At 39.6% G+C, this 16,019-nt stretch overlaps 1 protein-coding gene across 5 annotated transcripts in view; it reads right to left on the minus strand.

Annotated features, from left to right (window-relative positions):
* The window catches only part of SIPA1L1 (signal induced proliferation associated 1 like 1), a 190,097-nt gene that overhangs the window by 156,201 nt on the left and 17,877 nt on the right, over positions 1-16,019 (minus strand). The window lies entirely within an intron of this gene.

Consider the following 16,019-nt stretch of genomic DNA (forward strand, 5'->3'; position numbering starts at 1 on the left):
CTAGATATTGAATCCATCCCTGAATGTGAAAACAGTAGGAGACAGAAGTCTCTTGAAAAAAAAAGTCTTGAAAACTGGGCACTTTGCAGCCTTCCCAAGAAGAGTTAACGCCACCCCTGCATACATCAAGATTACTTGACCCTTGCTGTGTCCTACAGAGCTAGAGAAGGAACTTAAAGGAGAACCTACTTGAGGCAGGAGAGAAAAAACAAACCAAATCATGCCATACAAACTCAGAGCCCAGGCAAGACCTGTTTTGAACATGCTTAGTTCCCAAAGCATTCACTCACAACCAAGGACCTCACATGTGAGACTGAACTTTCTCAGGGCAAAATCAGCTAGATAAGAGCTAAGTCAGCTCCTTAGAGACAGAGCCCTCACACTCCCCTTTGCAGCTAAAACTGTGAAGACAGGGAGGGGAAACTGCCTGGCAGCAGGATAAGCGAGGGCCACATCTATCCACACCTTTGGTCTGTCTTGATATGATGCCTTTGTCTGAGGGTCTGAAAAGTCCTGCAGTGGTATTCACCAACAGGCACAGACATACTTCTCACCTGCACAAGCACCTAAGGTGAAAAAAAATCGTAGCACAGCACTAATGAAAGTATCCAGCACTGTAAACCACATCATCCCTTCCATCTCCATAAAAATTTCTCAGGAGAGGCAGAAAGTGTCTCTAATAAAGCTTTCTATAGACAAACTCTCCTTTTTACCATTCTATAATGTTTTATATTTTAAGAATAACCACATACCTAGCAGTAATTTACCAGATATTAAACTTAAAATTAAAAGGCAACACCCTTTTATTTATGGTGACCTGACAAAGAGGTTGAGCACATTAACAAAACTTCAAAAACATATAATAAACATTACAACATTTGTTATACTATTATCCAAGTCTGAGCTATTAAATGTTAGCACTGCAGCTGAAGATGCAGTATATCCACTGAGAGCTTAAAAATGTTTCACAGTTAATCAAAATGTGGCTAGAATATGAGAAGTACCCAAGGAAACAAGAAAAGTTCACGAACAAGAGCATCTCAGAACAAGCTTAAGCACTGTATATTGATTTCATACCTTACTGCTCCTTACCAGTGCACAGGGCAGATCACCCTGGACATAGCCTCATCTGCCCCACACCATCCAAAAGTCACTTCAGTGTTTGCTGATGTGTCACATGCTGCAGCTCTACTTCCTAAAGTGAAGCAAAACTGTGAATTCCTAAAGCAATAGTGCATGCAAAGCCAGGGTCGGAGCACATTTCACTGTTGGTATTTTGGCAAGCAGGATAGAATACATCATGTCCAATAAACCAATCATGAGCATCTGCATGATCGCTACAGTAGCACTTATGTCCACACCCCGGAAAATTATTTTTACCATATTTATCTAGAAACCATCTCTATCTTCTCTATTTTGCAGCCTGATAGCGTACTATTCTGCATAACTACAAGGTTCAGTTATCCAAGGGGCTGGGCAAACAAACTGCAGCAGTTTGAGAAATTAAGTGAAATTGCTTATTCATAATTAATTCATCATTTGTATGAACATGTACTAACATTTTTCTGCATATGCGTGCTTCTTCCAAAGCAGAAACTCAACTTCCACGTAAGTTACATCGGTACCCCGTTCCCAGCACTCATGCTCTCCTCCCAACACAGGATCACAAGATTTCACATTAACCACTCACTTCCAAGCACAGGACAGAGAACTGCCTTAAAACCTGGGCAGCCTTTCATCCTGATTTTCCAAATCAGAACCCTCAAGTACCTAAAAGAAACCCTACTGAAAAGCCTGATCATCCAACTTCTTTGTTTTGAAGTACGAGCAGGAAGGCAAGAGGCTGCTCAGCCATTGCTGCTATAACCCCCTGCACCTCCCTGAGCCCCACATACATGCTTGCAGTTTCTCAGCCACCCTATGCGCGTCCTTCTTCCTGCAGACACCACCTACCCTCTCAGAACACCCTGCCAATCGGATATGCTACTTGTTTTGGACTATCTGCTAACGTCACACCTGCTTCTAGTTTTAGTCCAGTTCTCATTTCAAGCCATCTCTGTAAGGAGCAATCTGATAAATCGCTTACGTGCTGTACATGTGCTAGCATATAAAATGCAATGGCATTCACAGAAATTACAAGACATTACAGCAATCTACAAACGTAAGCAAACACAGGACATCCTTTCCATAAGGAAGCTCAGGAACAAACAAGTTACACAATGCATTTTATAAAAAGCAATGTTTGGTGTTTAGTGAATGCGTAATATGGTCATCTTTTATGGAGTTAAACAAGGAAAACAAAATATCATGCAGGAATATAAAGACAATAAAGAACCCAACATGAAGAAAAAGCTGACTGCCTCTCAAAGGAGATAAGATATTGATACAACTCTTTCATGTAACTTCTTGAAGAAATTCATTCAGAAATACAGAACAAGTCACAGATCTCTTTTGTGCTGATATGCTGTATTTGTCACTACTGCAAAATGAGAACCAAAAATTTTTTACTTTTATGTTAACTGCACAAGCCTTACCAGCCAATACATGCTTCTGTATCTTACAATTTTATTAAATTTTAAAGAAATACATCAACTTATCATAGCCCTCTGCTTCCTGAAAATAATGATCAGGCATAGAAAGGAAGTTAATGCAACAGAACTGCAGATAACAGTGCAGATTATTTTTTTAAAGGAGAAAAGGGAAGGAAGGAAGGGAGTTATTTACAGTTTAGAAGCTTTTCTACAAAGATTTCAGAACAATTAAATTAATTAGGCTTGATTCTCACATTGCTATATTACAGAGATACTCAAAAGTGATATTCCCTTATACAATAAGCAGTAAAATACTGAAATTTCACTTCACTAGGACCATCTACGCTGCATTTGCTGTCAAAAGATATTGTCTTTTAGCCATTTAATCTCAATCCTGCTGTGTCCACACCAGTACACACCAAGTGCCCAAGGTGAATCACTGTACTGTTGGCTGAAAAGCACACACATACAAAAACAAAAACAAAACACCACACTATGAAGTCAAAGAAAATGTCTGTGCAGATCCTTTAGCTGATGTGTTTCTCTGTCTAGGAAGCAAATCTTCTAATACCATGGCCAAGAAGGTACGCAGAATACTTCAGCAGCAGCACAGTGTTGGGTTGCATCCACCGCACAGCCTCCCCTCATCAATGGGATTCACTTTTGTCTCTAGGTGAAAACCCCAGCTAAACTACACAGGGCATCCACTGAAGTGCACACGCTGCCTCAGCTGCCTGCTGAACACTATGCGCATTTGGAGAAGGCTGGAATGCATCTGCTCCATAACTTTCCACAGAGACTGAAATTTCATTTTCAATACAGGTTTTAGGCTTCATTTTAGGATACGCTGCCAAATTTTAGCTAAATTATTTTTGTGATCATGGTTTTTAGAATAATGCTCTTTCACTTGGGAAATAAGAATTTGTAGTAGAAAGCTATGTGCTAGGAAATAAATTATTTAATAAAAATATTAGTCTCCTATTGCATTAGTGCAGCAACTTCGGCAATTTGCCCTTCACTCCATCTCTTGCGCTCACAAACTGTGAGTGCTTGCCCAACTACCACAGGACTCTGGGTGAAGAACAAAAGAATTTGGTTATTACTCTCTCTGGAGCAGTAGTTCAAAGGTGTTGAACCTAGTAACTTCAAGATTCCACTTAAAGACAATAGCCAAAATACGTCACGTCAACTCACCACACAATACTCACTTCCAAACTTCCCTCCTTATTCTACACATCTTTTTTTTTTTCCTGAAGCATGACGGTGACCTTGTTTTTCCAAAGTGTTTTGAAAAAGGCTCAAGTGTCTAAATGTCAGACAATATCAAGCAATTGCTTGCTTTTTATAATATTTCAGCATCTCTATACCGAGAGACTAGTGTACTTATTACTATTTATTTTTTTTTAGTGCTAAATAACAGGCTCAGTATCATTATTTCCCCTTCACTTCTTGTGACATCAAAAATTCCACCCAAACGCAGGCATCCATGCTGCCAGCCCACATTCACTTTTTGGCAGCCTCCATAGCCATCAATGCTCCATACAAGGCAGCTCTGTGCTGTGCAGTGACTGACATGCCAGGGAAACATTGCCCCAAAGCAAAGCCTAGGACTAAAAATGTCTGCAAGCATCAGAACCCATCATCTGGAAATTCATTTCATTTGATAAGTAAGCAAAGCCTTCAAAGGTCTTCTAACTCAACAAACTTAGAGAGCATGTAGGGACTCACACTTCAGTTTTAACTGGAAAAACCCACTAAAGAGCAGAGAAGAAATTAAGACCATTCATGGAGAATACATGCAAAAGCGGACTGAAGGTTCCAGTCCAAGATATTTGTCTTACATTCCTTCAAGTAACTACTGCTTTCAGTCCTCTTTGTCTATCCTTTGACATTGGAAACAGCTGAAGAATTGTTTTTTGGTCCATAAAGAATTGGAAAACAGAACAGCAGCAGAAGTCTGTGCTTTAATTTTTTATCTATTTCCCTTATAAACACATAGCGAGTGTCTCAAGTTTTACCAGCTCAGCTCGTCGTCTGCAGAGTAACACAATTCTGGTAGGAGCAGAGCAGGGGTCAGTCATACAAACCAAAGCACCGCAGAGACACCACAGCATCTCTGATCCCCTGCTTCCTCAAAAGCTGACTCCCTGAGATCTGGAACTTACCACAGGAATGTGAATCAAACTTCCAAGTTCCAGAAGGTCTCCTACACCTACTCTATACCCCAAAATAAAAAAACTCTGCAGCAAGCTACAGGGCTGTACCCCACCCACTTGCTTGCCTGCAGAGAGAAGGCGGACAGCTGAAAGCAAAGGCAAAAAATAAAAGCTCCAAGCGCTTCTCATGGTCATCACAAGCTGTTTGTCACAATAAAATACAAGGTGAGAGCCCGATACAGTTCAGCAACAGCTCCAGATCGAGGAGAACCACATCACAAAATAGCATGCATTTATGCCAATCAATCCCAGAACATCTCCCATCCATCCTGTTACTTGGCCTGTGCTTAGCACAGCAGTGAACTGAGCCATACAGAACAGCTCCTGTTGACTCATAGCCTCATGACATTAGCCCCTCAGCAGGAAAAGGAACAGCAACATGTGATGCTCAGTCTCCATAACCCTTTTGGGAGAACTCTGGCACCACATTTGGCCCCAAAGGCTAATGAAGGCAGTCCACTGGTATCCACATAAAAGCTTTCCCTTTCAGCCAACACATTTGTCTCCGGCTCAATATACACACAGCACCTTTCATGAACTCAAGAATTTCTTCTGCAAATAGAGCTTTAGAAGATGTATAAATGACCTGGATGAGTGCTGTACATGTAAACTGTACAAAAGGTACAATTCATTCTGTTGTGCTTTCCACCCTCTCCCTTCTCCCCACACAGCTTAATGAGATCACCATTATATTATGCACAGGCGCTATCACAGCACTCATTTTTGCAATTCAACATTCTGCTTGTCCATTATATTAGAGAAAAACTGTTGTGAAAACTCAATTTTGCAACAATAAAGTAAGATAAGATGTTAATCAAAGTCAACGTACAATTGTAAATAAAAATCACTGTACCAACTCATTCAGTCGTTTGCACAAAATCACAGAATCACTCAGATTGGAAAAGACCTTAAAGTTCATCAAGTCCAACCACAACCAATTACACTACCCTACTTCTAACAACCCTCCGCTAAATCACATCCCTGAGCACCACATCTAAATTGTTTTTAAGCACATTCAGGGATGGTGACTCAACCACCTCCCTGGGGAGCCTATTCCAGTGCTTAACAACCCTTTCTGTAAAGAAGTGCTTCCTGATATCCAGCCTAAACCTCCCCTGGTGCAACTTGAGGTCATTTCCCCTCATCCTGTCACCTGTCACCAGTGAGAAAAGACCAGCCCTGCTCTCTCTGTAATCACCTTTCAGGTGCTGGAATAAGGTACCCTTCAGCCTCCTTTTCCCTAGACTAAGCAGGGCCAGTTCCTTCAGTCTCTCCTCCTAGGGCATATTCTCCGAGCCCTTCACAAGCTTTGTTGCCCTTCTTTGGACCTGCTTCAGCATCTCAATGTCCTTTCTGTACTGAGGTGCCCAAAACTGAACACAGTACTCAAGGTGAGGCCCCACCAATGCTGAATACAGGGGCAGGGTGACTTCCATAGCCCTTCTCACCACACCATTCCTGGTACAAGCCATGATGCCATTGGCCTTCTTGGCCACCTGGGCACACTGCTGGCTCATATTCAGCCAACTGTCCACCAGTGCACCAAGTTCCCTTTCTATACTTAAGTCTAAAAGGTGTTTGAAAAGTTCCTCTCAGAAACAACATTTTTGGTGAAGCTGTCACCTGTAGCCATTCTAAAGTTGGAAATAAATTCAGCAATCCTAGAAAAGCAATATCTGAAGAAAAAAAAAACAAACAAACTGAAATTAGAATTCCCACGGCCAGTACTGATCTCAACCTAGTTTGTTACTAACTTCAGGTAACAGAAATAATCTTTGGTACAATGTATCACCATTCTACAGTTCGTGGTTAACAAAGTGTCCCTTTTAAATCCATCTGATAATGGATTCTTTCCAGAAAGCCAAAGATACCTGATAATACTACATTGCTTTTCTTCAGTCAGTCTTTAGTGAATAGATAAGACTCCCAAATATTTAACAGAGCACTTCCTGATTACCTCCAGAGAAGTCATGTATATTTAGCAGGCTTTGATTCCTATTATTTTTACATGCTTATTCTTCTCATAACAGAACCACTTAGAAAATTTACAAAAAAAAAAAAAACCAAAAAAACAGTATTTTGCTTCACCAAACTGCCAATTTCAGAACCTTACAAGCTATCCCTAAAATTTAACATGTAACGATCCTTTGACAGCCCCTAAATGTGCAATACTTGATTTTTCAACCTCACAAATCACCAACCACAACTTGCAAAAGAAAGTCCCAAGAGCACATTTTACGTAAGTTAAAACTAGTTTCAACTGCCACAGTCATATACCTTGTAAGGATCAACCTCATTCAGCATTATAACACTGTGTGCATATTGTGTTTATTTTCCTGATTAAGTCTGCTGATCTGAGACATCCCTGATTTCAAATCATTGTTATTACCAAATTCTATAAACAAACCTTTCTCATCTGCAAAGATCTTACTAAAATTTCATCACCAGCTCACAAGGTTTCATATGCACGAAAACAACAACAAAAAAATCATTCTGAGCACTGTTTCAAAATCCGAATTATTATTACACCTCATTACACACAGTAACACAGTGTACCAAGATAATCCCGCCTCTCTGGTTTTAAAACTCTGTAGAAATGTAATGGAAGTGTAATTAGCTACCTACATTAACCTAATTACAACAAAGCACTACATGTAAGTTGTTTTTGTTTTTTAAATCAGGAAAGTGCCACTGTACGACTACAGTTTTAATTAATTTTAATGTAGGTTAGTCCTATCAAACTCTCTGGACTTCCTCCCCAACCTCAAGAAGAAAGACACAGTAGAACAGAGTGCTGCTCTACATAAAAAGGGTAGGTGGCACAATGAAACACAACAAATGGGCCTTGATTCAAAATCTATTCTGCCTCCAAGCAACTTCCATGTTAAAGTAGTTAATTCACAGTCCCTTTTCAGTCCCTTACAGTCAGCCCACAGTTTATTACTACTGTATTACAAAAACGACCTTACGCTTTTTACTGGTCCATTATTATGTTTAGGAGCACATCTTGAGAAAACATTTGTATATTTTCTCCATCAAGAATTCTTCTAACTCTAAAAGTACCCATAAATAAAAGACTCTGCTTCAATAGGAAGCAATGCAGACATTGACCAAAAAAATTCCATTACCTTTCCTATTAAAAAGCAATAAATGCCCTTGTTATTCCAACGAATCAAGCCCAAGAGCAGGTCAGAAAAGAGGATTTTCTCTTTATGGATGCCACTGTGAAACTTCGGTGGATTTGCTTGGTTTATCTCGCAGTCGTGACATTTTTTTCTGCAGTACTGAAGAACAGACTTATCTTAGAAGTAAGGACCAAAGAGCTCCGTACTGTATTTGCAATTACTGTTACAAAGGCAAAATGAACTTACAAAGAACATTATCATCTTTGAAACACTAATTACATTAGGATTATCAGGCAATTTTTCAGCATATCATTCGAGAATTAGCAGACAGCACAGGAGACGCTATCAGAAACAACTTCATTCATGCACTGCTTCACAAGATTCTAGTTGGCATTTAAAACCCCAGAGCTCAGCCAGAGATTGCTTTTTAATGTATTCTAGAAGTCTCAGAGAAATACTTCCACAGGCAAACAGACTAGAGTTATTCTGAGCATTCCTCCTCCTGCACGCTTCAGCTTCTCCGCTCTTGCAGATTTTATTCAGCAGCTGGAAGCGTTCAAACAAAGGAACCTGTTAGGTAAAGCTGAGTTTTACAGTATTTATTCCTTTAAAAGGCTTCATTAAACCGGCTCATTACGCAGTAACCATGAGGAATTGTTTACACTGTATTAAGAATGCACCTTTATAGGTGCAGCAAACCCAAGGCAGGGCGTGGTTGCCTTGCAACTGGCAGGGAACGTGTGCCTTTCAAATATTTCCAGTTCTACTGTGCCGCAGCTCGGGCTGAAGGCAGCGTAATGCAAACAGGTTAAAACGCATTCAGAGTTATCTCATGCCATTGCCACAACTTCAAGGTGTGCCTTTTGGCTCTGCTCAGAGATATCCTTTATTATTCACCTTGTTTTACTTTCCTGTTCAAAGCTCAACATCACTTCTTTGGAAGAAGGTATACAGCAAAGCACTGAGACTTTCACAGATCCGCATTCACAATTTGCAAAAGGAGACGATAAAAAATTAAGCATAATTGAGCATAAAAAATTACTCAATGTATCCCATCCAACAATACACAGGAAGCTTCAGGAGCTTTCCACAAGATCCTTCATCAAATGGCCTTAAAGAAACCAAATAACCATAGGATGAGAGAGAAAAAATTACTTGCAAATTATAACAAATCAACAAACTTGAAGCGAGATATGAGCAGAAGCAATAAGTTCTCTCAAATGGTAAGCAGGGGAGAGAAAAAGAAGAGACACCAAATACTCCAGGGTCCATGCCTGGACCCACACTGGTAAACCTGAAGTGCATCGTCACGATAATGAGACTTCACATTTTTTCGCCTTCCAGAAAAGACCTGAAGTTACTACTCACGGAAATAGGTCAGCTTCACACCACCAAAAGGCATGGGAAGAAACTGGGGTATTTTAAAAAGGAAAACAAAAAGGAAACAACCACCATACATGATGTACCTCAGCTCTTCCTGATTACTGTTTGTAACTCTATGCATGCTGCTCAGGCAGAAAAACTACAGAAAACGTCACCAACGAGATGCAGTACGGCTTTCCTACATCAAGAAGTTACTGGGAACTCGTGGCTCTGGAGGGATAAGAAAAAGAGCTAAAAGCATAAACAATGTAAAAACACAAGTGGAAAATATTATCTATGAAATTACATCATGAAAGGATTGGAGAAATCCCAGACAGATAATGTTGAAAAACAAATTTAAGAGCATTTTTTTCCCCACAGTGCATAATGAATGCAACCACTTGACAACATCGAGGCCAAAATTATACTTTGATTCAAGCAGTGGTGGCACAAATACACAGAAGATAGACAGTTTTTAATACAACATTTTCAAATCTGTCATTTCCAATTCCAGCAGTGCTGAAGCTAAGAAAACACTGTAAAAAACCTGCTAATGACTTTTATATAAATAATACAAATAATTCTTACATTTTCTTCTCAAATAGAGAAAAAGGAGAACTGTTAGCCACCACTTCAGCACTACCTAAGGCTTAACCTGAGCGGTTTCCAAAACAGATACAGAGAGAACAGCTTTCATTAATAAGAAACAAAACAACACTCAGATCCTAAAAAAAGTTTCATTTATTTTATGGAAAAATATGTACTGAACACTAATAGAACTTTCCCTTAATTTTCTTCCTCATAGTAAATGAAAGGTTTCCAGCCCATCATTTGGGGCAGAGGAAGTGCGAAGTACCACAAAGTTGAGCAATGTACCGTGTTAAGGAAATCCTACAAAAACTGAAAGAAATCTCTCACATTCCTCTGGCATCATAAAATTCATGTTAGGTTGAACTAGACATGCCCTCATAAAGACACTGTTCTTAAAAAAAACACGGTGTACTGACAAGAACTTAGATTCCTTTTCATGCATCAAGTTTTCAACTGCTCCATGCTTACATTCAATCCTTATAATCATCTCTTATTTGTAAAGCACATAATTTAAGATTATGCAATTGCATTATGACTGCCCCAAAATATTATGTGCTGAAAGCACCAAAGCATTTACAGACATAGGCTGCCAAGCAGTCATGCCTTCAAACCCACAACTCAACCACCACTTGAGCTGAACTTGTTCAAACTGGACTGACATACAGATGTAAAGTACTGCGTTTGTACTAAATTGCAAAATAAATGGCAGGAAAACAAAAACAACACACCTGTTGGAATGCATTCACAGAAACAATCTGCCCTGCACAGATGGGCAACAATGGCCATGCTACTGTAATATGGTTTTGAAAGATGAGAGAAGAAGAGGTGAACAGTAGGCTTTACTACAGGAACATGCAGAAAAATCATAAATACATCAAACTACTGATGCTCGAGGCTTTTTTCTTCCAAGAACTGCACTCAGAAATGAAAGGAGTGATGCACCCCAGCAGGGGGTAAAAAAAAAAAAAAAAAAAAAAAAAAAAAGAAAAACAAGCACCAATGAATCAGTCGCATATAGATTTCAAATACAGCCTAAAACATAACTAGATGTAAAGAAAGGGTCTGTTTGTCTCATCTCAGCTTCTGATGTCCAGAAGGATCCACAGCAACCCCAGTCAGCACCCTCATTTGAACACATACAGATATAAAAAACAAAAACTACATAAGAGTTATTGCAGTTGCAAATTCACTCAGAATACGAGACAGCTTCTTTGCCATACTTGCAAGCTGTATTTGCTACATATATTTGCTATATTTCGCTTGTTTTACAAAAAAAGGCTATGCCAGCTTTCAAGTGACTTCTCATTTTTCAGCTTGATTCACACTTCTCCAAAGCTCACCAGCTTTGCTGGTCTTTAAGAGACAGCAACACGCACCTCAAGTTGCCACACCACCTTTAGGATGTGGTTTGATGAGCAACCATTTTGCAGCTTCTCTCCTCTCTGCTGCTTTCTCAGTTGAGCAATCACATCTCAGGGCAGAAGGCAGAGCGCTGCAGCGATGTACCTGAGGGGCAGGCCCCATGCAGAGCAGGGGAAATCAAGGCTCATGGAGCAGGCACCTTCAGTGACAAACACCTGTAATAATGCAATTTCAGGTGTAGGTCTGACAAGTAGGGGACTCCAGTGCATCATGAAGTGCACTGTGCAAGTCGTCAGTCCTCTTCCTCAGCTGTCAAAGAAATTGTTTTAGGAAACAAAGCCTTGCAACAAAACTGCAAAGGAGAGCAAGTGAAGGAAAAAAGGTTTTCTCTCTAAGCCACATTCTGTTACTTCAGGCATCCAAAATGTTCTCACTACCAGTCAGAAAAATGATCCTCCTTCATGCAATAGATTAATGCAGGTCCCTTCTGAGTAGTTTAGGTTAGGTGACAACTACCTCAGAAATGTTGAAAACTCATGAAAAATTCTTCGGTCAAAATCAACACAAATTCTAACTAAGAACCCGTGCAAATCATTTTAGAGAAGAATGACTGAATTTAATACACTAGGGCCTTTTTAAGGACTTCTCAGAAGAAAAGAGAACCTAAGCTATTGTTGGCTATCTGGAACTCCAAATGTATGGAGTACATTACGTAAACGTAAAGCTCCCCTTCTTCCTTCAGCTATCCTCTTTCTAGGAACGTGCTGAAATACAGCACACAGGCCAAATCGCTTTCACCTGCTCTCCATCATGTCAAGCACAGAAAAAATGTTATGTTTAAAAAAATATTAAGCTGAACTCATGAAATTTAAGCCAAATCCAATCTGTAACTGCATGGAAAAAAACGTTGTTTTCTTGAGCAGAAATTGAAAGAGCTTTAAAAAGTCTATATAAAGTTACTGTACTAAATCAATTTTGCAGTAAGATGATCCTTCCTGTCCATCAAGGCCTTCCGAAATCATTATCATTTTTTTCATGTTTTTGTTTGTTTGGTTCATTTTGTTTGTTTGTCTTTTGAAGTCATTCTGCCTTCCATTCCATAAACAACAAACTCCTCCACAATAGGAGGTCAGAAACTATTATAACAAAACAGCTACGAAGCAAAAGAAATCATAAGAAATAGCACAGAAAATCCAGACATGGTCCAACTGCACTCCATGGATTTCATCTTCAAAAGAAACAGGAGGCTTCCTCCTCAACTGACTTCAATTTTCTTTACAATGTGAGCTTTCTCCTACATGGCACAAAATTTATCAGCCAAAACTTTAAGACCTGACAAGATAAAAAGTTTTTCAAGTTCAAATGAAAATCCTTCGAGGATATTTTGAAACCAAAACAACTCCCCAGATTTACTTCATACTAACAGCCATGACTAAAACCAATTTTAAAAATGTTCTGCTTCCAACAGCTTTCACAGCCAGTACTGCACTTCATATTCTTAGATTTCAGAACAAACAGATGCCAGAAAATACATCTACAATCCCTCCACAAACTTACTGTTGTCACCAAAAGTCTGTATTATGGAATACATCTCCTCATGTCTGCCCACTACCATTTCATAGACTAAATATTCAGAACAATAACATTTCTTCCTATGCTGAAACAAAAAGGCTGGACTTGCTTTTATCCTTCATAATTTCCTCATTTTTTTCCACTTGCACACTAGAAGCAATACATTCTGCGTTACAGTAGCAAAATATTCGCACAAGTTTTATGCAAGCTCACTGAACTCTTATCCTGCTCATCAATTCTTCAATACCTCCGTAGGTTCACAAAAATCTTTATTAACTATGACAGGGATAAGATTATATCTGGTGCAAAGTACAAAGATAGTTTTTCACTTAAATCATACTGGAAGGTGGAGATTTGACATTTTTAGCAACAACGTCATGACAGAAAAGAAAATTTAAGATCCTTCTTTTGTAACAAACCTGACCAAGAAGATTTCAACCACAGCTGTAACTATATATGCTAGGAACACCAAACGTTTTGGCTTGCCTGGGCCACACTGAGTGAAAATGAATTAGTCAGGGTTGCATCTATGAAGGTTGCTCTGAAAGTAATAGCTCTTATTTATTTCCATGGAAATGATAACAGATACAAAGAGCACAATAACACTATTGAATTGAGCAAATTCTCAGCAACAAAACACTCTTTTTCAACAGCCATTGCCATTAGCTATGTGTACTCACTAACAACAAACATGAGCCTGCATGCTGCTCTTGTAGAAATCTGCACCAGCAGAGACGATCCACTGTCACCACTGCTGAAAAACACCATCCACACTCCTTGTGCTCACATCCACTGCTCGGTCTCCATAATCACTCAGCAAGCATCAATAAATATCAGTGGATGCCAAATGGAGGAATTCAATGACACACCTTTGCTTCATACGCTCTTCCATGTCAGATGTCATATTATCAGACTGCCCCTCTGCTGCCATCTGTCACAAAGCACCAAAATGTAACAGAATGTTGTCAGGAAGGTTCAACCTCTACTGCCATACCACCAACATCCACCTCTGACACAGTGGGCCAACATTATAAAATAGGAGGCTTTACTTTCAGATGTGCTCTTAGAAAATATATACTCTAGCTAACGTATTCAAGTAACAAAACTAATTTTAATGTTTCCATTAAAACATACAGAAAGGAGAACAACAAAAACATAAAACTAGTGGGATATGTGACCTTGCTTTTGCAAAAGTAAAGCTTCAGTTTGATTCAAGAATGGCAACCACTTCCATTAGGCGCATTGTGAGCTATGCCAGTCCGCACGCAGCCTGCAGGCTGGACATGCCTGAAATAAGCAATTCAGTCTGCGTATCACAGAGTGAACTGTGAAAGTCAATGTAACTGCACAGCAAGTTCAATTACGGATGCGCCATATGCTTCAATATTCCTTTAGGTATACAAAAGGAATCAATTTGTGCAATTTGTTCTGAACACAAAAAGCCCTTTTGGCAAGATCATCCTTCAGCTGAACAATCAGTTTGAACACTTGTCTGCCGAACTCATCCCCCATTCACATCCCACAGAAGGAACAGCCAGTTGAACACGCAGAGTAAAGCAGCTCTGAACTACGAGGTTTGCTTCAAAAGTAATGCCTACTATTTTATTGGCCCATGACATCAAAGGTGATGATGGTGGGATGGCAGTAGAGGTTGAACCTTCCCCCAACTATTCCATTGCATTTTGTGCTGCATGACAGAGGCAGCAGATGGGGGGTCTGACAGAAAGGTGTCTGACATGGAAGTGCATATGAAGCAAAGGTGTGTCACTGAATTCCTCCATGTGGAAAAATCTGCACCTACTGTCATTCACAGATACTTGTTGAACATTTACAGAGACCAAACAGTGGGTGAGAACACAGGCTCTCACTTAGGGAGTGGCGTGCTTCAGCAGTGGCAAAAGCAAAATAAAAGACAAGCAACATTCCATCTAGCCATTCACGGCTGTCATACTATGAAATAAAGGGTGTCTCAATCAGCTTATCCACACAAATTGGCAGAATACAACCAGGCAACTGTGTACAGAGATGAATTTCAGCTTCAATGCACTGGAAATAATGGTGGTAATACTGGAATATCACAAAGTTTGCACCAAGTTGGTACCACAATTACAGAAAGAACATCATATACAAGCTTGTCAGGGTCTACTGAACCAATACACAACTGAAGGTGATCACATCATTACTGGTGACAGGACATGGTGTCACCACTGTGAGTCAGAGTTAAAACAACAGTTCATGGAGTGGAGACACGCGAATTCCCACTGAAGAAGAAAAAGTTCAGGTCACAGCCCTCAGCAGTGATGTGCACTATCTTTTAGGATAGGAAAGGGGTGATACTTCTGGATTTCCTGCCATCCAACAAGTCATCAACTCTGATGCATCATGAGCTGAAGGCTTGAACTTCCAGATCCAAGCCAGAGAAGAAGTCAACCTTTCTCTGGCAACACGAGAACAGCAGAACCCATATCAATTTGAAGATTACAAAGCACATTGCCAGTCTTGGCTGTACTGTCCTACTACACCCAGTGACTGCACAGTCCATACTTGGTTCCTATTGACTTCCATCTGTTTGGACTGATGAAAGATGGACAGTCAATATTTTTGTGGCAACAGTGCCATCATAGCAGCTGTGAAACAGTGGATCACCTATGTTGGTGCTGACTTTTAAGAGTGAGGCATGCAGGCTCTTGTCTACTGCTGGCAAAAATGCATAGGTAATAATGGCAACTATGCCGGAAAACAGTGTATTATAGATGAGAATTTGCCCTCTCAAGTAGTGCTAGTGTGCTCTCTGTATATTTGTTTGTTTCCATGGAAATAAATCAGAGGCATTAATTTCTCAGCAACTTACATACTTGATTCTGAAGAAGCTGGTATCTTAAATGGCACTTGAAAAATTCACTGGATCTAGATATGTATTAACAGAAATCACCATTGGGTTTTTCTGTGCTTTTCTTCTCTCTCTAAAAAGCTTTCCTCTTATTTTTAAGATATCCTTTGCTATAGTCTCTCAGTAGTGCTACAACAATAGTCTCACGTACCTAGATGCACAGAGCTACTTCAGGGTATTTTTTTTTTTTTTAAAGTTGATTTCTCTCTTAGTTTTCAAGTGACCAGATTGTGATTCAGTAAAATTCCAGAAGTGAAATGCTTATGGCCCAGCAAATATTCATACACAAGTACATCTTATATATAACTGAACACCATTATCGTACCATAGCAGGGAAAAAAAAAAAAAAAAAAAAAAAAAAAAAAAAAAA

This window comes from Tympanuchus pallidicinctus, unplaced genomic scaffold, assembly GCF_026119805.1.
Source record: "Tympanuchus pallidicinctus isolate F22 unplaced genomic scaffold, pur_lepc_1.0 scaffold3, whole genome shotgun sequence".
NCBI lineage: Eukaryota > Metazoa > Chordata > Aves > Galliformes > Phasianidae > Tympanuchus > Tympanuchus pallidicinctus.